The sequence below is a fragment of the Kogia breviceps genome, chromosome 15, assembly GCF_026419965.1.
Source record: "Kogia breviceps isolate mKogBre1 chromosome 15, mKogBre1 haplotype 1, whole genome shotgun sequence".
Classification (NCBI taxonomy): Eukaryota; Metazoa; Chordata; class Mammalia; order Artiodactyla; family Physeteridae; genus Kogia; species Kogia breviceps.
The window spans coordinates 37,481,896-37,508,105 of NC_081324.1; positions in this window are offsets into that span (position 1 = coordinate 37,481,896).

Genomic DNA, 26,210 nt, shown 5'->3' on the forward strand with positions numbered 1-26,210 from the left:
CTCAGCTTTTGCTTGTCTGTAAAGCCTTTAATTTCTCCATCAAATCTGAATGAGATCCTTGCTGGGTAGAGAAATCTTGGTTGTAGTTTTTTCTCCTTCATCACTTTACATATGTCCTGCCACTCCCTTCTGGCTTGCAGAGTTTCTGCTGAAAGGTCAGCTGCTAACCTTATGGGGATTCCCTTGTGTGTTATTTGTTGTTTTTCCCTTGTTGCTTTTAATATGGTTTCTTTGTATTTAATTTTTGATAGTTTGATTAATATGTGTCTTGGCATGTTTTTCCTTGGATTTATTCTGTATGGGACTCTCTGTGCTTCCTGGACTTGATTAACTATTTCCTTTCCCAGATTAAGGAAGTTTTCAACTATAATCTCTTCAAATATTTTCTCAGTCCCTTTCTTTTTCTCTTCTTCTTCCGTGACCCCTATAATTCGAATGTTGGTGCATTTAATGTTGTCCCAGAGGTCTCTGAGACTGTCCTCAGTTCTTTTCATTGTTTATTCTTTATTCTTCTCTGCAGTAGTTATTTCCACTATTTTATCTTTCAGGTCACTTATCCATTCTTCTGCCTCAATTATTCTGTTATTGATCCCATCTAGAATATTTTAATTTCATTTATTGTGTTGCTCATTGTTGCTTGCTTCCTGTTTATTTCTTCTAGGTCCTTGTTAAATGTTTCTTGCATTTTGTCTATTCTATTTCCAAGATTTTTGATCATCTTTACTATCATTATTCTGAAATCTTTTTCAGGTAGACTGCCTATTTACTCTTCATTTGTTAGGTCTGTTGAGTTTTTACCTTGCTCCTTCATCTGTTGTGTGTTTTTCTGTCTTTTCATTTTGCTTACTGTGTTCAGTTTCTCCTTTTTGCAGGCTGCAGGGTCGTAGTTCCCATTGTTTTTGGTGTCTGTCCCCAGTGGCTAAGGTTGGTTTAGTGGGTTGAGTAGGTTTCCTGGTTGAGGGGACTAGTGCCTGTGTTTTGGTGATTGAAGCTGGATATTGTCTTTCTGGTGGGCAGGTCCACGTTTGGTGGTGTCTTTTGGGATGTCTGTAGCCTTATTATGATTTTAGGCAGCCTCTCTGCTAATGGATGGGGCTGTAGTCCTGTCTTGCTAGTAATTGAACATAGGGTGTCTAGCACTGTAACTTGCAGTTCGTTGAGTGAAGCTGGGTCTTGGTGTTGAGATGGTGATCTCTGGGAGATTTTCACCATTTGATATTACCTGGAGCTGGAAGGTTTCTTGTGGACCAGTGGTCTGAAGTTGGTTCTCCCACTTCAGAGACAGAGCCCTGACACCTGGCTGGAGCACCAAAAGCCTTTAATACACATGGGTCAGAATAAAAGGGAGAAAAAATAGAAAGGAAAGAAGGAAGGAAGGAAGGAAGGAAATAAAGAAGGAAGAATAAAGGAAGGAAAGAAGAAAGGAAGAAAGGAAGGAAGAAAGAAAGGAAGAAAGAAGATAAAATAAAGTATGATAAAATAAAGTTATTAAAATAAAAAATAATTATTAAGAAGAAAAAATTTTTAAAGTAAAAAAAAAAAAAAAAAGAGAGAGAAAAAAACGGGACGGTCAGAACCCTAGGACAAATTGTGAAAACAGAGCTATACAGACAAAATCTCACACAGCAGCACACACATACACAGTCAGAAAAAGAGAAAAAGGGGAAAATAATAATATATGTTGCTCTCAAAGTCCACCTCCTCAACTTGGGATGATTCATTGTCTATTCATATATTCCACAGATGCAGGATACTTCAAGTTGATTGTGGAGATTTAATTCACTGCTTCTGAGGCTGCTGTGAGAGACCTCCCCCTCTCCTCTTTGTTTGCACAGCTCCTGGGGTTCAGCTTTGGACTTGGTCCCGCCTCTGTGAATAGGTCGCCCGAGGGTATCTGCTCTTCGCTCAGACAGGACAGGGTTAAAGGAGCAGCTGATTCAGGGGCTCTGGCTCAGGTCGGTGAGAGGGCGGGATACGGATGAGGGGCGAGGCTGCCACAGCAGAGGCTGGCATGACGTTGCACCAGCCTGAGGCACCCCATGCGTTCTCCCGGGGAAGTTGTCCCTGGATCCCCAGACCCTGGCATTGGGGGGTTGCACAGGCTCTCGGGAGGGGAGGTGTGGAGAGTGACCTGTGCTCACACACAGGCTTCTTGGTGGTGATAGCAGCAGCCTTAGCATCTCATGCCTGTCTCTGGTGTCTGCGCTGATAGCCGTGGCTCGTGCCTGTTTCTGGAGCTCCTTTATGTGGTGTGCTTAATCCCTTCTCCTCTCTCACCAGGAAATAAAGAGGCAGGAAAAAGTACCTCGTCTCTTCGGCAGCTCTGCACCGGTCTCTGGAGCTCCTTTAAGCTGCAAGCTTAAACACCTCTCCTCGCGCACCAGGAAACAAAGGGGCAAGAATAAGTCTCTTGTCTCTTCACCAGCTTCGTGCCCGTCTCTGGAGCTCCTTTAAGTGATGTGCTTAATCCCCTCTCCTCACGCCCCAGGAAGCAAAGAGGGAAGAAAATGTCTCTTGCCTCTTCAGCAGCTCCAGACTTCTCCCGGACTCTCTCCTGGCTAGACGTGGTGCACTAACCTCTTCAGGCTGTGTTCACGCAGGCAACCCCCGTCCTCTCCTGGCTTCTGACAGAAGCCCAGGCCTCAGCTCTCAGCCCCTGCCCTTCCCGGCGGGTGAGCAGACAAGCCTTGAGAGTTTTTTTCATAGGTTAAAAAAAAATGTCTGGACAAGTGGAGAGGTTATAGTAATTCAATGGAGTATCAACTATGTGTTTGAAAATGGCCCGTAAGCCTTACATAGGCTAACTTGTTTATTTGTACAGCATGTCTCTCTATTTCCTTACCTTTTTTGTTCTTTGTTTAAAGTTTTAGAGCAGATCCAGAGTTGGAACCCAGTTACATAGGCCCATATACCTTTGAAATCTCATCATGGAGTGCAGTGTTCCATGTCAGGACAATAGTCTCTTGTATTCCAGTTGAAATTCAAGCTCCACCTAGTTTTCTGGAACCTTCTCTATTATATGGTTTCTTTCTTCCTTGGAATTCCCATCACAATGAGAATCTTTCCCGCAAAAATTATAATTTCACTGTATATTGCCACTATGTTATAGTAATGATTTTATTTGTATTTATCAATTTTATAACAGCTATAGAGTTGTTCTGTCTAACAGTGCTCTACCTTATAAGCCTTCCATTAAAGCAGCTACTTTATTATATCTTGTTATTGTCTAACTACCTCATTTTGCAATGGTACCTCCTAGAACTGTGTGGTGCAGAGATGCCTCTGTCTATTGCCAATCTTCCCTGGTGATGGTCAAAGTTTAGTTGTTTTAAGTCTAGTTGTTGTGAGAGGAAAAGAGAGAAGTAGAAATCTAGAGGTCTCTCCTCACCTATTGGCATCACCACATTCTGCCTTTGGTTCTGCCAGCTCTGGCATTGTCTCACTGACATCCTGACTCAAAATAATTCTCACATAGGATCTTTTGGGTTACTCATAGCAGAAAAGCATAGATGAACAGAGAAACAGTATTGAGATTATCATAAAACTCTTTCACCTTGTTGGAAGATGAATGTTGACATGTGGCTTGTTGGTTTATATTTTATAGGCCCCAGGGGATATTGTTGACCAATCACAATTCTCCTTCCTCCTGATCCTTTCTCATCATTTACTAAAAGCAGCCCACTTTTGGTTATTCATGGTTGAGGTACTCTCACTAGATGTAAAGATGTTCTCTGAAGAGAGTTCTGGACACAAAATGCACAGTATATAAAGAATTATAATATCTCCATTACCAGTTGGGCCATCATCATCAGGGAGCATATACAGGTAGATAGAAAACCAAAGCTGGGGCTATAGGAGTAGTACCTAGAAGTGTTTAGTATTATGATAAGTGCAGGGGACAAAAAGGAGAAGTCACTATTTCTACACATGGAAGGTCATCATCTAAGGGAATGCCAGACACATAAAGAGGTCATTTAAATATAACACAGAAAGTTCTATGACAAGGTGTGCAGAAATTATAGAAGAATGGAGAAGTAGACCTAACCTGGTTTGGGGGAAATAATCTCAGGAAAAATTTATTTTAGATTAAATCTTGAATGTGATTAAGGGGATAAAGGGTATGATTCAAAAGACAAGGGTGCTGAGAAGGACACTCCAGACAGAGATCCAGACAATATAGGCAAAGGCAGAGAGGTGTGTTTAGGGCATAATAAGCAGTTTGCTATTAGATCTGTGATGGTACTTCCTTAATGGAGGAGCAATTAGCTGGATCTCATCACTGACTGCATATCTGGAGAAGAAATTTAGGGTACAAGATAGAAGAAGTTTAGACCAAAACAAAAGCCCAATCTTATGAACTGAGCCAGAACAAAGCAATGACTTATTGGAGATTTGAGAGTTATCACTTCAAGTCCTCAGAGGATAAGTCCCAGAACTAATTGGCAGCAAAGCAGATTTGAAAAAATATATATAAGTTATCAGTAGTCAAAACTAGAGTAAGGGTACTTAACTAAATCCCACTGGAGGATTTCCTGATTCATTTAAGTTTGAATCAGTGCTTTGCAATGGCTCTGAGGGCTTCCCTGGTGGTGCAGTGGTTGAGAATCTGCCTGCTAACGCACGGGACACGGGTTCGAGCCCTGGTCTGGGAGGATGCCACATGCTGCGGAGCAACTAGGCCCGTGAGCCACAACTACTGAGCCTGCGCATCAGGAGCCTGTGCTCCACAAGAAGAGAGGCCGCAATAGAGAGAGGCCCGTGCACCGCGATGAAGAGTGGCCCCCTCTTGCCACAACTAGAGATAGCCCTTGAAACGAAGCCCAGAAATGAAGACCCAACACAGCAAAAAATAAATTAAAAAAAAAAAAAAAGAAATGGCTCTGAGCCCTCACGTGGTGAGTATTAGTTGTTAGAAGCTGGGGATGTGTTGATTTGGGAATTGCACTGCCCATTCCTCTGGGATCTTTAGAGAAGCCTAGGAAAGATGAGAAACTCATTTTCCCCAACATAACTATTTGCAGTGTAGATTTGTTTCTGTATACATAAACACAAAAGTGATTGCAGGAACTGGCTATCAGTTGATAACATCTTTAGTCTCAGATCCATGGATATCATTTGGTGCTTCAGATGGCTATTAAACCCTTAAAAATATATTCAAATTCTCTGCATGTATCTAGGTAAAAGATCCATAAGATCCATAAGATCCAAGGAGATCTTATCAGTTCTTTAAAGAAGTTCATGACCCCCAATTTTTTTTAAATTCACTGTTGTAGACACAGGATGTCATATTTGCTTGCCAGAGACCATACCTACTACATCTTTTGAGACACAATAGAGTTTGTGTCAAGTGAAGACATAGGTATTAGTGTCAAATGAAGTGTCTGTGATCACAACGTTTTTTCTCGCCATTGTGCTTTTCTGTAATAGGTCAGAGTATGGTGGAAACAGGATAGACTCAAACCTCAACTTTATAGCTTCTAGAATACCTCAAAGAATCCTTCTTGAGTAAGTACTTGCTATGTATACTCTACTGCTATTTTGTCTGAAGATTCCTCTCAACTTGTAAAATTGACTTCAGGATTCATAGTTCAGTTAATTGGGAAGAGGCCTATGCCAGATAGTTATAACTTAGGCTTAATGGCCCAAACCCAATACAAACTCAAACATTTTGTGCTCTGGGAACCAGATCGCCTTATCTGAAATTCTGTTCAAGATGCTACAAGACAAAGATGCTTCTGTGCTTCCATTTAAACTTTTGCCTGGAGTATCTGGGCTCAATATTGTCTCATTGCCCTCTCATATTCAAATATCCACTTTACCAGAAATGCCCTTAGCACAGTGGGTTGCAAAAATCACCTAGCTGAATGTATAACTTCTGGAATAGTCAGAGGAATGTTGTCTCTCCCTCAGAGCTCTCCATACAGAGAAGGATTCTGGAATTAGAGATGTTGTCCCCAAGTTGTTATTTATGGTCGGTTTCCTATTTTCTATGCCATTTCTGGGAATATTTGGTATTCTATTTTAGGAAAGGCCATTTCTCCACCATATTGTAGAGAGCTAAGCTCTTTCACAATTCATAGTCAAGGTAAAAATCAGTAAATGGTATGGTCTTGTTTTTCATATGAGAGGTTATAAGGAAGCTCTCTCAGTAACAAAATATATTTGAGAAATGTTAGATAACCCAGCATTAATCAGATTTCCTTTATCAGTTTCTAAGACCATGAGCCTTACCAGGTAACAGGTATAAGAAGAGAGTTTAGAAGCAGAGACTGCCAAATCTGAGACTGTTACTGCATCTCTGATCAAGTCAGAGAAAAAGTGGGCCCTTCCTAATGATCCTGGATATGCCTCCTAGAGATTCATTTAAATTCAATTACAAAGTACTGCCTTCCCATTAGCAGGGGACATATTCACAAATAACCTTATTATTATCATTTAAGGAAACAGGGAAAGACTCCATGGATGAAATAGAAACTTCTAGTGCTCACTCATATTTGGTCTTCTTTTCTTCCAAACATATGACAGGGTTCATTTCTGAGACCACTCCACCTTATTATTTGGTGGAACCACGTGGCTAGCTCTAGTCAGTGGGCTGTGATTGAAACTGATTGTTGATATAGAAGTGTTATTTCAATAAGTTCTTCCTTGGACTCTGAGCCATCACAAGGACAGTGCCCTATACAGTGATCTAGACCCACAGCAGATTTCTCTTGAGTGAGAAATAAGTTGTTGTGTTTAGCCACTGAAATTTTTTGTCTGAAGTACAAGCCTTTCCTGACTTAAACAACAGAAGAGGTATTGTGAGGTGCTGTTTGCAAAAAGAATTTTGATAGTGGATAGTAGAATTAGAAAAAAAAATTAAAGCATAGGCAAAATCATAAAAGTGGAAAAGTATAGTTTTCATTGGAGAGAAAATGAACTATTAAATTTGAAAGGAATATAGAGAGAAGCAGATAACAAGACAGAGGCATAGATTAGAAAGTTAGCACTGGATTGATGCTTAATCCTGTTGTCAATAGATAATTATTTATTGTAGTGAGGTACATATTAGGAAGAAAAGTTAAAGTGAGAAGATACTGGAAGGAAAAAAATACTATTTTTAAAATACTGGTAAGAATAATAACATCTATGGATAGGGAAATATCATCTATTAGAGATAGGGGGTAAGCAAAGTAGGAAATATATTTAAAGAAAGACTATTGAAGAGAAAAGCAGTCTACTTGACTTGACAATAGACAGATTGTTGGAGTGAGGGCAGAGGGTGTCTCAAAAGCCAGGGTGAAGGCTGTTATAGCACATGGTGAATTAAACAGATTTTGTGTGCCCATCTACACACCTAATATCTTGTCTATGGGATACTCTCCTCTGGGTTCTAAGCAAATAACTGATTTTGGAGTAAAACCTATTCCTAAAATAAAGCTGTCCTCTCTGAAGAAGATGGACCTGATATGTCCCTAAGCCCTCACTTTATCTCAGCTTCTCCTTGCAATATTGATACATATTATTTTTGGTATAATCTCAGCATAGCTTATATCAACTCATGTAATTCACATCAGTTTGTCAGGCTGACACACATGCCTGGAGAGTTGACATCTGGTTTCCATACACATTTTTTCCAGGTTATTATGTTAATGGGGTAAACATGCAGATCTTCTCTAATTCACAAATGCAAATGGAACAAAGGAGAAGGAGACTGCTGGAAAAATGAGAAGTTCTTCCATAGCCGTGATATGACTACAGTTTAAAAGAATGTAGGAGGCAGAAGGAAATAATGGTTAAGAATATAGGAATCTCTGAATTTGAATCCCTGATCTGTTACTACAAGCCTCTATATGCCTCAATTTTCATCTTGGAAAACTCAATCCACCTTGTAGGGGATGTAATTAAATGGGATGTTGCTTGCAATGTCTCTGGCACAGTATATTTTCAAAATAACCAGCAGAGTAATTCTGTTATATGTAAGTCAGAACATGTCATTCACCTGCTCAAAACACCCACATTTGCCTGACAACATCCTCTGAGTCAACATGACCTGGGCCTCTGGTACCTCTTGGACCTCACTCAGATCATTGACCACTTTTACTCCCATTTGCTGAGTCATTCCCTCTGATCACCTGATGTCGTTTGAACACACCAAGCTCTTTCCCACACAGGCCTCCTCACTTGCTCTTCTCTTGGCCAGCATTGTAGTCTCCTGATGTTCCTTGCAATACGTTGCTCAAATGTCACTTATGCAGCGAAGCCCTCCCTCCCCATCCTAGCTAAACCAACCTTTCTCAATACCCTCCACACCTCCTCTCTATTATTTTCCCCTTCAGCACTTTTCCATTGTTAATACACATCTAATTTTCTTATTGATTTTGTTTTGCATCTTCCCTTTATGTACTATAAGCACTAGGAGGGCAGAGGTGTTCATCTGCATTGTCCATTGATGTGAAGAGTGTCTAGCACACTCTAGACACTTTATACTATATTTTGAATGAATGAATTTCCAATACCATTAAAACAGAAAGATCATGAAACAAGGAGCATGTGCTATTCCCTATCCAACATTCTGTTCTATTGACCTTAGATCACGCACACTTGTCACCTACCATAGTCTCTGACTCACCACCCATCACCTGGGCATGAATTTTTTGGAGAACAGTGCTTGGTCCTGAAGTACATAAGCAAGTAAAATAATAAAACAAACATGCACCTCAGGACTCAAATTAGGTAAAGAGAAATAATGGTTGAAGAGGAAAATAGAATGGAGATAGAAATTGAAAGAAATTCTAATACTTTCAGTTCCTTCTGATCTTTTCCACTTAGAGTTTTCTCAGCGCCAAAGTTGTCATCAGAAAATAATAAAAAACAATTCTTACCTAACTCTTACCATATGTCAAACATTTTTCTCACTTTACATGTATTAACATTAGTCTTGGCAATAACCCATGAGGAAGGTACGATTATTATCCCTGTTTTACAGATGAGGAAAGAGGGAAGGTGAGCACCTAGCCCAAGGTTACAAAACTAGTAATTGGTGGAGTTGGACTGCAATCCCAGGCAGCCTCACTGTACAGACTGTGGTCTTTATTACATTGCACTAGGCATATAATAAAATAATCTTTTCAAATGTGAGTCAGATGAGGCACAATTTAGCATTTCTTAGCATTTTAATATTTTGCCCTTCCTTCTGCTGTCATCATGGGTAAATGAGACAGTTTGTAATGAAAATGATATTTAAAAATGACTAGAAAGTGAGACAGAGCTATGAGATAGGACAAGCCCTGGTTTAGGGGTTGGGGGACTTGATTTCTTGGGGGTACCACTAAGGAGCTGTGTGACCTTGATTTAATACATCAGCATCTTTAGGCCTAGTTTTCTCATTGTATGACTCGTATGGTCTCCTTTAGAATACAGTCTGGGATTCCATCACCCCACCAGAAAAGCTCTGTTTGTTTGGCAGGCAGCAGCATTAATTTGAGCGCAATAGGGAATTTGGTTAAAGGATGGAGTAATCCATATTTTACTTTAAATTCAGATCAACCTTGTTGAGGGAATTTAAGAATTGGATATATATGGGAACAAACATGATCAAACATAATGGCTTTGGAATTATATCTTATTGGAGAAGTGTCAGGAGACTAGGAAAAGCCAGAACAAAGACAGTGAGGAAATGAACCCTGTGATGACTCCATGTCAACTAGAGATATCCAATCATTCTCAGAAAAAATGTTCCCACTGCATAATAATTTTACTGAGCTCTGACTTCACCCTCTCCTCCCCTCCATTACAGCTCCCACTGGCTCAAGAAACACCTTTAAGTACAATGAGGCTTCAAGTCACTCTCATAACAAACAAAACAAAACAAATAAACAAAACAAAAAAAGACTAAAAACAAAATGTAATTCCTGTTAGATATTTTAAGAGTCAAGGTAAAGTCAAACGTAGTGAAAGAAGGGGTTTCTCATTACAACATTTGTCACCACCTGGAGAGAAAGCAGGGCTGGGACTGCTGATAGCTGTGCTTGCTGGTGAGGCATTATCTCAATCTATGCTCAGATTGACTGTACTTTGGAGAAATTTGAGAACAGGACCTGAAGGGGCAGCAAAGGGGCAGCTCAGGGTCTGAGCAGCTTTTCAGTGAGCCTAAGAAGGAGAGCGGTGGATGCTGTTGGTGGGAGAAGAGAAGATACTCAGAGGATGTCCCGGGGCCAGGCATTGGAAGAGAGCCGTGGACTTAACTAAGGATGAAAAGCACAATAGCAAACTAAAGCATGTCACTCTGAGCACATCATATAGTCTCAAGGCTTTCAGGCATCCCCTTCCAGAACATTCTCTTTTGATTGAGACTGCAGGTCCAGACACAAGAGAAAATAGGGAAAAATAATATTGTGATTTTCTCATATGTTTTTAAAGGTTTATGGAGCTATGACCAAGGTGTATGAGACTGTAATTTCTGTACTCAAATAGAAATGAACATAAATGCACCAATCATTAATACTCAGAAATAATTATACAATAATAATAAATGACTCCATTATATAAGAAGATGCTGACTCTGTTTCCTCACCCATCAAATATGAGAAGATGGATTTGGCAGAGTAAACTGAAACATTAGCCAGGATGTTTGTGCTTCCCCAAAAGTCCTTGTGTCATGTCTTGGATTTAAGGTACTTCAGCTATGGTACGTGACCAGGTGCCTGTGCGCTCTCTTCCAGAATTTATCCTAGTGGCAGCTCATCTCTTACCCTACATCACCCTTTATGAGATGTGTGTGAGGACTCACAGATAAAGTTACTGAATCCATTCATTAGACAATATTGTAGAATTAAAATCCAGAACCTACCAGAAAAGAGAAGTCTCTCATTATAGGCTGAGAGTAAACACTACAAGACCATGCCTGAGCATTGTTTACTGCTCTATCTCATGAGCCCCAAACAAATGATTATTCAGTAATTGATTATTTGTTCAATGAATGAATCAGAGAATAGTTATCTTACCTATCAAACTCCTCCCTCTTAAAAAAATACGATGCAGACATCTTCTAGCAGTATTGCATGTCTCTTCTATTAGAGTTGAATATTGTTATTCCTGTTCTCATTTCTATCTGCCTTCCCCTCTTTCTGGCTCCCTTTTCCCCACTAACTAGTCCTCTGCCTTCCACCACCTCATTTCTTTTGTCTGGTGAGATAGTGGAGGGAAAAAGGAAAAAAACAAAACAAAACAAAAACCTTCATCCATAAAACATACGTATTTTAATATTATTCAAGCTAAGTTTAGGTGGAATAAACTCAGGAAAATAAGGAAGCTATTATTAAGAAAATGAGAAGTTATGTGTGATTATTTTTTTCCTCCTGTTATTTCCACATGGTTATCGGCATCTCCATTTTATAGTGTTTTTAAGATTATTGCAGTGGAAACCTGCTTACAAAAATACAGATTTTCTTTCCATCATTGCAACATGGACCTCACCATGTGAAGATGCAATTTGTATTTTAAAATACATATTAAATTCCAGTCCAGCCCACAAAGCTATGTTTCCCAGCTTTTCTCCATCCGACCACATACAGATCCTCACTGCTTGAAGCAAACATGATGTATGGAAATCAGAATTCTTTTAAACTCCAAGGTGATTCTTTCCTTTACAAGAGTATTCATCAAAATACTACTAAAAAATAGCTAGTTCCTCCACTGCATTTAAATGATAATATACAAAAATTCAATCCACAAAGAAGGTTGAGAGTGCAATTATGAGTTTCAATGACAAGGAAAATAACTTACATGTAAATAATGATTTCTATTTTTCAAAGTCTTTTAATCAATCATTATTACCCAATTAAAGAAATGATTGCATTCTAAAGATAAAATAAGGCGTTAAGGGTAAGGATTAAAAGATAAAAGACATAGGCTGTGATTTCTACAAGCTTATGTTCTCATTAGAGAGAGAGTTAGGTAAATATTTAGAACACAGTGTGATAAGACAACAGGTCCAAAATGAAGTCACTTCACCAAACCAAAACTCAAGTATGGTTTTGGCTCTCCACAAATGGAATCTTAAACCAGTCATTCAGGAATCACCTGGTCAGCACTAGCTAGGAAATTTGCCTGATAGTCCCCTGCCATAACCTCCCAACAAAAGTAACTTTGCAATAACCAACCCACTTTTCTGCCTACTATAACTTCTTTGTTCCCTCTCCCTTCTGTTTCTAAAAGTCTTTCATTTTGGTCCTTGGAGCTCCTTTCTATCTGCTGGTTTAGAGACTGGCTGACTAAAATCTATTTTTGCTCAAATAAACTCAAAATTTTTATGTGCCTTCGTTTGACTTTTGACAGTTCTGGGGTCAGAAGAGGGAACAAAAGGAGACCACCAACACCCCCCAGGAGCAACAAGCAACCAGACGTGGATGCCTGTGGAGCCCCTAAGCTCCTGTTTTCTCTCTGCTTCTGGAGGTGGCGAGCAAGGCTCTCTCAGATTCTAGACACACAATTTTTGTGTTATGAGACTTTATTTGAGCATTTCTTTTTCTGGACAGAGTCTGAAATCGGCTGAAGTCACACTGGGTCTGACTTAGGACCTGGACACTGGTCGGACTGGTTCCAGGGACAGACTGGGTCTGATTTAGAAACTGAATTCAGTCTGGGTTTGGATTGGACCAATTTAGAAAGTGGACTGAGTCTGGGGTGGGGATGTGTTTGATATAAACTGGGTCCATTATAAGGCCTCAGTTGAATACAATTTTGTTTTAAGGCTGAATAATAAGGCTAAACTTACTGAAGATAATCTCAAATTACAGTGGCCACAGAGGAGAACTTTTAACCTAAATATGCCTATCCAATTATAAGGTACTCTAGAGACAAAGGAGTCTCAAGTAAACACTCTAAAGGGTAGAGAGAAAAATATTTTTCTCCTGTACAGTTTCTGGTGACCAGGATAAGACCTGTTGGGTCACCCCACTCACCCCAGAGACTGCAAAGAGGATCCTGATAGAACTTTCAGAAGCTAGCAAATGGAAAGGATTCTTTCTGAAGTCAACACTCCCAGATTTCTATCTGTGGTGTCTGGTTGAGAAAGGAAAATAAAATCTACTGTTGGCCTTCTTTTACAAGTTCAGATTGATGGGAGAAAATATTTGTAAGAATTTTATCTTTGATTTGTAACTCATGAATTTATGTTTGGGTACCCACTGGTTATCAGTCCTTGATATACCATGCTACCTACTTCTTTTTTGTCTCCTTTATTATTTTTTTAACCTCTTTATTGGAGTATATTTGCACTACAATGGTGTGTTAGTTTCTGCTTTATAACAAAGTGAATCAGCTATACATATACATATACCCCATATCTCCTCCCTCTTACATCTCCTTCCCATACTCCCTATCCCACCCCTCTAGGTGGTCACAAAGCACCGAGCTGATCTCCTTGTTCTCTGTGGCTACTTCCAGTAGCTATCAATTTTACATTTGGTAGTGGATATAAGTACCTGGCCATCTCTCACTTCCTCCCAGCTTGGCCTTCACCCTCCCCATGGCCTCAAGTCCATTCTCTATGTCTGTGTCTTTATTCCTGTCTTGCAGCTAGGTTCCTCAGAAACAGTCCTTTTTTTTTTTTTTTTTTTTTTTTTTTTTAGATTCCATATATGTGTGTTAGCATACGCTATTTGGTTTTCTCCTTCTGACATACTTCACTCTGTATGACAGATGCTAGGTCCATCCACCTCACCACAAATAACTCAATTTTGTTTCTTTTTATGGCTGAGTAATATTCCATTGTATATATGTGCCTCATCTTCTTTAAACATTTATCTGTCCATGGAAACTTAGGTTGCTTCCATGTTCTGGTTATTCTAAATAGAGCTGCAGTGAACATTGTGGTACTTGACTCCTTTTGAATTATGGTTTTCTGAGTATATATGCCCAGTAGTGTGATTGCTGAGTCATATGGTAGTTCTATTTTTAGTTTTTTAAGGAACCTCCATACTGTTCTCCATACTGGCTGTATCAATTTACATCCCCACCAACAGTACAAGAGGGTTCCCTTTACTCCACACCCTCTCCAGCATTTACTGTTTGCAGATTTTTGGATGATCACCATTCTGAACAGTGTGAGGTGATACCTCATTGTTGTCTTCATTTGCATTTCTCTAATGATTACTGATGTTGATCATCCTTTCATGTGTTTGTTGGCAATCTGTATATCTTCTTTGGAGAAATGTTTATTTAGGTCTTCTGCCCATTTTTGGATTGGGTTTCTTTGTTATTTAATATTGAGCTGTATGGGCTGCTTATAAATTTTGGAGCTTAAACCTTTGTCAGTTGCTTCATTTGTAAATATATTCTCCCATTCTGAGGGTTGTCTTTTTGCCTTGTTTATGGTTTCCTTTGCTGTGCAAAAGCTATGAAGTATCATTAGGTACCATTTGTTTATTTTTGATTTTATTTCCATTTCTCTAGGAAGTGGGTCAAAAAGGGTCTTGCTGTGACATATCAAAGAGTGTTCTGCCTATGATTTCCTCTACAATTTTTATAGTGTCTGGCCTTACATTTAGGTCTTTAATCCATTTTGATTATTTTTGTGTATGGAGTTAAGGAGTGTTCTAATTTTATTCTTTTACATGTAGCTGTCCAGTTTTAGCAGCACCACTTATTGAAGAGACTGTCTTTTCTTCATTGTATATTCTTGATTCCTTTAACAAAAATAATGTGACCATATGTGCGTGTGATTATCTCTGGGATTTTGATCCTGTTCTAGTGATCTATATTTCTGGTTTTGTGCCATTGCCATACTCTCTTGACTACTGTAGCTTTGAAGTATTGTCTGAAGTCTGGGAGCCTGATTCTTCTAGCTCAATTTTCCTGTCTCAAGATTGCTTTGGCTCTTCAGTGTCTTTTGTGTTTCCATACAAATTGTGGAATTTTTTGTTCTAATTCTGTGAAAAATGCCATTGATAGTTTGATAGGGATTACTTTGAATCTGTAGATTGCTTTGGGTATTAGAGTCATTTTCACAATGTCGATACTTCCAATCAAAGAACATGGTATATCAATCCATCTGTTTGAATCATCTTTAATTTATTTCATCAGTGTATTTTAGTTTTCTGCATAGAGGTCTTTTTTTCTCCTTAGATAAGTTTATTCCTAGGTATTTTATTCTTTCTGTTGCAATGGGAGTGTTTCCTTAACTTCTCTTTCAGATTTTTCATCAATAGTGTATAGGAATGCAAGTGATTTCTGTGCATTAATTTTGTATCCTGCTATTTTACCTAAATTCATTTATTAGCTCTAATAGTTTTCTAGTAGCATTTTAAGAATTCTCTATATATAGTATCATGTCATCTGCAAACAATGACAGCTTTGTTTCTTCTTTTCCAATTTGTATTACTTTTATTTCTTTTTCTTCTCTGATTGCTGTGGCTAAAACTTCCAAAACTACATTGAATATTAGTGGTGAGAATGGACAACATCTTCTTGTTCCTTATCTTAGAGGAAATGGTTTCAGTTTTTCACAATTGAGAATGATGTTGGCTGTGAGTTTTTCATATATGGCTTTAATTATGTTGAAATAAGTTCCCTTTATGCCTGCTTTCTGGAGGTTTTTTTTAATCATAAATGGGTGTTGAATTTTGTTCAAAGTTTTTTTTGCATCTATTGAGAGGATCATATGTTTTTTATCCTTCAATTTGTTAGTATGGTGTATCACATTGATTGATTTGCATATATTGAGGAATCCTTGCATTCTTGGGATAAACGTCAGTTGAAGTTGGTGTATGATCCTTTAAATTTGCTGTTGGATTCTGACCATTTTATTGGCATATAGTTGTGTGTAGTAATCTCATGATCCATTGTATTTCTTCAGTGTCAGTTGTTACTTCTCCTCTTTCATTTCTAATTCTACTGATTTGAATCTTCTCCCTTTTTTACTTGATGGATCTGGTTTATAAATTTTGTTTACCTTCTCAAAGAACCAGCTTTTAGTTTTATTGATCTTACATTTTCTTTCTTTCTTTTTCCTTTATTTCTCATCTGACTTTTATGATTTTTTTTTCCTTTTGTTAAACTTGGGTGTTTTGTTGTTGTTCTTTCTCAAATTGTTTTACGTGTAAGGTTGTGTTGTTTATTTGAGCTTTTTCTTGTTTGTTGAGGTAGGATTGTATCACTATAAACTTCCCTCTTAAACTGTTTTAGCTGGATCCTATAGGTTTTTGGTTGTCATGTTTTATTGTCATTTGTTTCTAAGTATTTCTTGATTTTCTTTTATTTCTTCAGTGACCTCTTGGTTATTTAGCAGTGTATTGTTTAACCTCCATATGTTTGTATTTTTTACAGATTTCTTTCCTCTATTTGATATCTAGTCTCATAGCATAGTGGTCGGAAAAGATACTTGATACAATTTCAATTTTCCTAAATTGACCAATGCTTGATTTGTGACCCAAGACATGATCTATACTGGATAATGTTCCATGAGCACTTGAAGAGAAAGTGTATTCTGTTGTTTTTGGATGGAATGCCCTATAAATATCAATTAAATCCATCTTGTTTAATGTATCAATTAAAGCTTGTGTTTCCTTATTTATTTTCATTTTGAATGATCTGTCCAGTGCTGAATGTGGTGTGTTAAAGTCCCCGACTATGATTATGTTACTGTCGATTTCCCCTTTTATGACTGTTAGCATTTCCCTTATGTATTTTGGTGCTCCTATGTTGGGTGCATAAATATTTATTGTTGTTTTATCTTCTTCTTGGATTGATCCCTTGATCATTATGTAGTGTTCTTCTTTGTCTCTTGTAGTAGTTTTATTTTAACGTCTGTTTTTCCTAATATGAGAATTTCTCCTCCGTCTTCTTTTGACTTCCACTTGCACCGAATATCTTTTTCCAACCCCTCACTTTCAGTCTGTATGTGCCTCTAGTTCTGAAGTGGGTGTCTTATAGACAGTATATATACAGGTCTTGTTTTTGTATCCATTCAGCCAGTCTATGTCTTTTGGTTGGAGCATTTAATCCATTTACATTTAAGGTAGTTATTGATATGTATGTTCCTGTTACCATTTTCTTAATTGTTTTGGGTTTGTTATTATAGGTCTTTTCCTTCTCTCATGTTTCCTGCTTAGAGAAGTTGCTTTAACATTTGTTGTGAGGTTGATTTGGTGGTGCTGAATTCTCTTAGATTTTACTTATTGGTAAAGGTTTTAATTTCTCTGTTGAATCTGAAAGAGATCTTTTCTGGGTAGAGTAATGTTGGTTGTAGGTTTTTCCTTTCATCACTTTAAATATTTCCTTCCACTCCCTTCTGGCTTGCAGAGTTTCTGTTGAAATTTCAGCTGTTAACTTTATGGGGATTCCCTTGTATGCTGTTTGTTGTTTTTCCCTTGCTGCTTTAATATTTTTTTCTTTTTATTTAATTTTTGATAGTTTGATTAATATGTGTCTTGACATTGTTCTCCTTGGATTTATCCTGTATGAGACTCTCTGTGCTTCCTGGACTTGATTGACTATTTCCTTTCCCATATTAGGGAAGCTTTCAACTATAATCTCTTCAAATATTTTATCAGTTTCTTTCTTTTTCTCTTCTTCTGGGACCCCTATAATTCAAATGTTAGTATGTTTAATTTTGTCCCAGAGACCTCTGAGACTGTCCTCAATTATTTTCATTATTTTTTCTTTATTCTTCTCAGTGAAAGTTATTTCCACTATTTTATCTTCCAGGTCACTTATCCATTCTTCTGCCTCAGTTATTCTGCTATTGATTCCTTCTAGAGAATTTTAAATTTCATTTATTATGTGGTTCATCATTGTTTGTTTGCTCTTTCATTCTTCTAGTTCATTGTTAAACTTTTCTTATATTTTCTCCATTCTTTTGCCAAGTTTTTGGATCATCTTTACTATCATTACTCTGAATTCTTTTTCAGGTAGATTGCCAGTTTCCTCTTCATCTGTTTTATCTGTGGGTTTTTACTTTCCACCTTCATCTGCTGCATATTTCTGTGTCTTTTAATTTTGCTTAACTTACTGTGTTTATAGTCTCCTTTGTAGGTCGTGAGTTTGTAGTTCCCATTGTTTTTGGTGTCTGCCACCAGTGGGTAAAGTTGGCTCAGTGGATTTTGTAGGCTTCCTGGTTAGGGGGAATTGTGCCTGTGTTCAGGTGGATGAGACTGGATCTTGTTTTTCTGATGGACAGAACCACGTCTGATGGTGTGGTTTGTGCTGTCTGTGAACTTATTATGATTTTAGGCAGCCTCTCTGTTAATGGGTGGTGTTGTGTTCCTGTCTTCCTAGTTGTTTGGTATGTTGTCTCCAACACTGGAGCTTTCTGGTCATTGAGTGGAGCTGAGTCTTAACTTTGAGATGCAGATCTCTGGGAGAGCTTTGGCCATTGTATATTTCATGGAGCCAGGAGGTCTCTGGTGGACCAATGTCCTGAACTCAGCTCTCCCACTTCAGAGGCACTGGCCTGACACCCGGCTAAGGCACCAAGACCCAGTCACCCCCATGGCTCAGAATAAAATGTAGAAAAAAGAAAGAAAGAAAAAATAAATAAAATAATATAAAGTTATTAAAATTAAAAGTTTTAAAAAACTTTAAAAATGAAAAGAATTGAAGAGTAATTTTTAAAAAAGAAAAAAAAAAAGAAAGAAGAAGAGAGAAACCAAACCAAAAACATGTCCACCAATGATAACAAACACTAAAAACTCTACTAAAAATATAAATAAATAAAAATAAACAGACAGACAGAACCATAGGACAAATGGTAAAAGCAAAGCTATGGAGACAAAAATCACACAAAGAAGCATACACATACACACTCACTAAAAGAGAAAAAGAAAAAAAAAAAATATATATATATATATATTATAAAAGAATAAAGGAAGAGAGCAACCAAATCAATAAACAAATCTACCATTGGTAATAAACTCTAAATATTAAATTAAGATATACATAAGACCAGAAAACAAATTAGATGCAGAGAGCAAACACCAAGTCTACAGTTGCTCCCAAAATCCACAGCCTCAGTTTTGGGATGATTCTTTGTCTATTCAGGTATTCCAGAGATGCAGCGTACATGAAGTTGATTGTGAAGATTTAATCTGCTGCTCCTGAGGCCGCTGGGACAAATTTCCCTTTCTCTTCTTTGTCACACAGCTCCTGGTGTTCAGCTTTTTATTTGGCCCTGCCTCTGCATGTAGGTCACCCTCTGGCTTCTGTTCTTTGTTCAGACAAGATGGGGTTAAAGTAGCAGTTGATTCAGGGGTTCTGGGTCACTTAGGCTTGGGGAGGGACAGGTATAGAATGCAGGACAGCTTGAAGTGACAGATTCCTGCATGATGTTGCAACAGCCTGAGGTGTGCTGTGTGTTCTCCCAGGGAAGTTGTCTCTGCGTCATGGGACACTGGCAGTGGCATGCTGCACAGTCTTCCAGGAGGGGAGGTGTGGATAGTGACCTGTGTTTGCACACAGGCTTCTCGGCAGGTGCAGCAGCTGCCTTAGCATCTCATGCCTGTGTCTGGTGTCCACACTGATAGCTGCCACTTGCGCCTGTCTCTGGAGCTCGTTTAGGTGGTGCTCTGAATCCCCTCTCCTTGTGCACCCCAAAACAATAGTCTCTTGCCTCTTAGGGAGGTCCAAACTCCCTCCTGGCTAGCTGTGGTGTACTAGCTCCCATCAGGCTGTTTTCATGCAGCCAACCCCAGTTCACTCCCTGGGATCCGACCTCAGAAGCCTGAGCCTCTGCTCCCAGCCCCCACCGGTCCTGGCTGATAATTGAGCAGACAAGCTTCGTGGGCTGGTGAGTGCTGATCAGGACCAATCCTCTGAGTGGGAATCTCTCCACTTTGCCATCCACACCCTTATTGCTGCGCTCTCCTCCATGGCTCTGACCCCCCCCCCCCACTCACCCCCTGTCTCCACCTGTGAAGGGGCTTCCTAGTGTTTGGAAACTTTTCCTCCTTCACAACCCCCTCCCAGAGACACAGATCCCGTCCCTATTATTTTGTCTCTGTTTTTCCTTTTTTCTTTTGTCCTACCCAGGTACGTGGGGAGTTTCTTGTCTTTTGGGAAGTCTGAGGTCTTCTGTCATTGTTCAGTTGGTATTCTGTAGGAGTTGTTCCATATGTAGATGTATTTCTGAGGTATTTGTGGGGAGGAAGGTGATCTCCATGTCTTACTCCTCCACCATCTTGAAGGTCTCCCCTTTTTTGTCTCCTTTTGTGTTATGAAAAGTACACAACCATCAGTTTGGGGACCCTCACAATGTGGAGTCACAATATAACTCCAAAAATCTAGTTTAAGTTTGTTAGTTTAATTAAAACAGACATAACTTTAGCATTATTAGCATTAAATGTAATGCTTTTAATTTACCTAAGTTTACTAAAAGTCGAATAAGCTCATGTTATCTCTCTTTCAGAATTTGTCAGCAAGAAAGACAACTTAAGATGATGAATAACTGTTTAATGACCCATGAAATTATCGTGAGTAATCTAAACATAATTGTTAAGAACAAGTGAATTAATTAGATGTAAGAGTAAATTATAAACTTTTCAACAATAAGTATTCTTTATGGTATGTCTGCTAAAAAATGGTTTCCAAAATCTTTTTGGCAAACTTGAAACCTTAAGTTATACTGGCATAAGTTTAATGATGGATATTCATTGAATATCTAGACCATTTCTAAATACAATAAAATATTGAAACATTAATGACTGAACATCATTTTTTTTTCACTTTGTGTTTCCTTTCCCAGAGGATCTCAAGATATTTGAGTCTATTAGCACACATGTTTTGTGCTACATTTAAAAATTTACTATGAGGAAGAATATACTTATAGAATTATGAAATATATTTATATATTTGCCAATGCACAGAATGCTATTATTACAAAAAGTCCACAATGTTTTCACTATGAATTAAGGATTCTAAGTGTTAGGAACTCTAATCGATATATGTAACTAAAACTACTTAGAAATTGTAAGGAGGAAAGGAAACAACTGGGTATGGAAAGTAGATAAGGAAAGTAAAATAACTTATTGTTCCAGAATAAGAAAGAAGAAGAGCATAGGACAAAATCTGAACAGATGTATTTGTAAATGGTTTGGGGCAAAGGAATCCTTGGAAAGGAATTTTATGTGTGGTCAACCTGGCTAATATTGGAATGGGTTGGTTTAAATTTTTAATCAATGAGGTTTAATATTGAAAGTACACTGATACAAAATTTGGTTTTCTCTCTGTTAATGTAACAAAAAGTTTCATTGGACTATTGGTCTTCTCGGGATAAGAGATTGTGAAAGTATTTTTGTTTGTTTTTTGTTTTTGTTTATTTTCACCTTTTGAGTAATCTACCTGGAAAGCAACGATTTTGTGTCTTACCAAAATAACTTACCATTTCATTTTGTCTTTATCAGGTCTTTGATTACTTAAGAAAACCTAGTTCTCTCTTTAGTAAGCAAAGTTTTGTTCACAACTATTAACATTCTCTATTTGCCTTTAAAATCTTCTGTTGTCACTTTAGTTAAATAGATAATTATGTTTTTCTAAAGATCTGTGATCTCATTCAGTCATATATTCAAAAAATTTGACAATTGACTACTTCCCCAAGTCAAATTCTAATTAGAATCTTTTCTATCTCAAACTAACTTTGAGATTTCCCAGAGGGCTGCTGTAAACTCTAAAAGGATTTGTCTCATATCTTGTAAAAGAGTGATGTTAAAATAATTAGGTTTATTTGGTATGTTAACTGACATGGGAAGCATTGCTAAATAAGTGATGATAAAACTTCTTAGGTTATATTTGTGTGAATGAAGTTATTAATATGTGCTGTAGAAATTATATGAAATTCCTAAAAATGTGATGTGTTTTGGTATAGTGTTATCAGTCATAATTCCAGTTTTACCTAAGAATGTCATATGTCACAGAAATAACCAAATGTCCTTGACAATTCTATTGTAATAAACTCTCATCAAATATTTAATCATGGGCACTTTAAAGTCTTTTGTCATTTACAGACAGTATTGTTTTACTCTGATGCCAAGTACTCTTGACTCCTTGTACCCTTCCCGGATTATAAGGTACAAAATCTTGCGTGCATATTTCACAACTGAAGAAGGTTCTCCTTGACATCTGGTCCTGAGCAAATGCTGGAGATCTCAAAATCAAATTGACTAGAAAGAGAAGTAGCCAATATCAAGGTAGACTGCTTCTACCCAAGAAGTCAGATTGAGAAAGTTTCTTTCCATTCCTCTTCCCTCTCTGACCATCTACCTGAGCATACTCTGGCATTATTAGAAAAATAATGCCATTTTTCACATATCTCAGGCCATTGCAAAGGAGGGTAATTCAACCTCCAAATGACTGTTTTTGCCACAATGCCAATGATCCTGTGTTTCTGCCCTTCACAAAATTTGTCCTGATTTTCAAAACCTCATTTTCTCTGACACAAACTCAGCCCCCTCTCTACTGTGTCAGATTCCCTAGTCCTGGAGGATCCATTTCCCGGTGTCTGTTTAACAACCCCAAATATGGAACGTTTCATCCAGGCTTTGTACAAAGAAGGGAACACAGAACAATGGTAACCAGAATAAAACTGCCTGTGCAGTCTACAGAGCCTTACATTTTATTGCTCTCCATGGCTGTTACTTTTCCAGTTCTAAGCCACAAACTCAAATGGGAAATACCAGGAGACATTCATGGTTCAAAATTTGTTTCCTTTAGTATATCTTTACTCCCCTGCCTAGGAATAAGTGGAAATGAGCCTATGATTAGGAATCTCTTCTTAACTCTTGAAGTTACTGTGGAATCTGCTGCTAAAGCAATAGCTGCCCAACAAAAATCCCTACACACTGTGGTCACTGTTATTCTTGATAGTATGATAGCCCTTGATTATCTTTTAGCTAAACAAGAAGGTGTTTGTGCTATGGTCACCACTACATGATGCACTTGGATTGAAGCTTTTGGGGAAATTGAGACTCAGCTATATAAAAAGGCTGACCAAGCCACCTGGCTTAAGAAAGTGACTCCTTCAATGGGATCTCTCTTTGACTTCTTTGATTCTGATTGGTTTAGGTCTTGAGGATCATCAAAGTACACTCCAGACATTGGGAATTATCATGCTAAGACTCTCCAATACATTGCATTCTTTCAAAGCTTTAAATGTATTTTGCAGTCACTAGCCACTGAGTAAATGGTATCCCTAGGAATGCAATGTCAGAAAAAGGAGCAAAGAGAATGACCAATTTAAAGAAAGGGAACTTGGCAATGCCACACAGAGATTCAGAAAAAAACTGAGAATGCCAGAGTGGTAGCTGGAAGTAGCCCTTATGCCTTAATTTTTCTTTCAATCATGTCTCTTGGGCTTAGAATCATGATCAAAAGGGATAATTTGTTAAAGACAAGAAAACACTCCCCAAATGAAGTTGCTTATGTTAAGCCTCACATCACCAAATCAAAACTTAATTACCATTTCAACTCTCCCAGAAATGAAATCTTAAACCAGTCATTCAGGAATTGCCTGACCAGCACTAGTTAGGTAATTTGCCCGATACACCTCTGTCATGCCCTAAAGGAAAGTAACTTTGCAATAACCAACCCAATTTTTTTTTTCCTAGTATAACTTCCTTTTCCCTCTGCCTCCGGCTACAAAAGTATTTCATTTCATACAACCCTTGGAGCTACTATCTGTTTCCTAGATTGAATGCTTCCCAATTCAAATCAACTTTTGCTCAAATAAACTCTTAAAATCTTTAATATACCTCAGTTTATCTTTTAACGACTCTCATGAAGGCATAGAGAAATACAGAGGAAGAACAAAGGAGGTTACATGTGGACATTGTGAAAGTTGAACGGAGGAAAGGACATTCTTCTGGATGATACAAGCATACACAAATTTACTCTCCTCAGTTCCCTTTGCAGCGTCTTCCCCTTACTGCAAACTGGGCACATATTACACTGTCTTTTTCTGAAGCTGTAGAAAAATTTAGGTTCTAATTAATTTCACCTACAACATAGGATCCTAAAGTATATGGTGTATTTCCTTGGTGTATCACTGACTCTACATAGTCTTAGACAAATGGGAAACACAAATTTAGCTTTCTGGTTGATTGATCATATTGATCTTCTTAACAGTTATTCGAATCACTTGAGTTTCCTCCTTGGCACTCTAAAGGAGATATCAACACCACTTGTTAATTGTTTATAGTAACCAAAAAGAACAAACTTAGTGGAATCTTCTAGCTCAAATGCAAGTTTAAGAAAACTCTACACACATGATCCACACACAAACCAGAATAGCAAAGTAATCAACCAGTGCTTAGGAGAGTGGGCTTTGAAGTCATACAGGCCTGTCTCTCTCACTCCCTAGCTATACAATTTTGGAAGCCACTCTACCACCATTATCCTCAATTTCTTCAACTGTGAAATAGAAATTATAATGTCTCTCATAGATTTTGTGAGAATAAAATTAAATCAATTACATATAACTTTTAGCACAGTGCCTGGCACCAATAAAGTAGTTTGTAAATGATTATAATTTTAAAAATTATTTTATTCTACAAAGTGTGCTGTCTAAGCTTGTCCATTTTGAGAATACTCCAGACACTCAAGGGTAATACTTGAGAGAATGTTGGATTGAGGGAGAACAAAAATTCTTTAAAGTCCTTGTCAGAACCATTCTTTTCCAAACCCTGCATAACTGGAATTAGTCATCATTGTTCCCAGCCACTTCACATGTGTTTTTGACCCCTCTTCTCTTGATGAATCATCCTTCTCTCTCTTGGATCTTGTGTCTGCATGCATTTTTCCCTCCATAGAAAAATTGCTCTAGTATTCTTTGTGCTGTTATTCTCCATTTGTATTCCTTATCTTAATACATAAGTAAGGCATGGTGGAATTTCAGGAAATAAACTACTTCTGGAGGGAGTACTTTGAAAACTTAGCGCTTTCCGATCACTCAGAATCACACTGTGCAGGCAATCACTTCCTTCATCTGCACACACTACACAGCCCACTTCTGTTTCTGCTGACTGAGAAGGACTCAGCTGTGATTTGTACACAGTTTTCTTTACATCCGAATGCCCTCAGGTAAGGGTGGATTAACTTGCCCTTGGCTTTCTTGGTGGGAGGCATCATCTGTCATACCTTATGTCTTTTTAAATTTTCTTGGCTTGAACCTTTCCATTTTGTCATCACAAGTAATCTTGCAGGCAGTTCCAACTGTGAGCTATTTGAGTTCTCAGGTGTGTGTTTGAGAGGATGAAGACCTGTGCCAGGAATATAGGTTAATGCCAGTGCCAAACACAAATCCTTCTCTATCAGATTCTGGAGAAATCCTGGAAGTGACTATTAGAATAACTCAAAGCAGCCACATGGAGTTTTTATCCAAGAGAAGATGCAATTGGTCTATCCACACCATTCTTAGAGAAAGATGATTAGTCTGAACTGAATTTTTGGTATATGTAGCAGTTTATGAGTAAAATCCCATCCTTAACTTGATCATCTCCATTTGTACTGGGTGTTATGGTAATTGACCAGATGCCTACCATCAGGACTGAAGCATTAATTTTCCCAGGTGCTGAGAGTGTTAGTGTAGACAGCTCTCAGCACTGCTTCCTGTTCTTTTCCCAAATTGGCTTTTGGCTGAAGAGAGCAGCTTTGTCCAACATCACACCCCCTTTCTAGGGGTCAAATCTCCTATATTATCTGGAATAACAGTAAAATATTGAGGGGGATAAAGATTTGGCCCCTTTGCCCTAATTTGGGATAGTTCTTCAGTGCCAATTCCAGACCCCATAAAATCAGCTCAAGGCTCTGTTCCTACTGTATTGCAGCTCAACTTCTCCTACTGCCTGGTCCTGCATCTTCCATTCCCCTCACACAGTATTTCTCCTTAGAGCACTCTCCAATGAACTTTGTTCCCATCCCGTCTCAGAGTAGCCTTCGCAAGGAACGTTACTTGTAAAACTCATCATTCCAGATGTTCCTAAAATGTTAAGACATATTCTGTGTAATATCCAGAAAACATTTTCCTGCCCATTGTTTAATAGATGCTTAGCAACATCTCTAGAGTCAGAGAAGTCTGGATTTTCATGATTTCATGCTGGCTCCTTACCCAACTAATGAGGTATACAACTTGCCATCACACCTCACTTCTCTGGATGAATCAAGCAGCCTCCTGTAACTCTATGGTCTTATCTTTCTGCACCATCGCCTACTCCTCCATTTTTTATATAGCTCTTTGCTCCAAG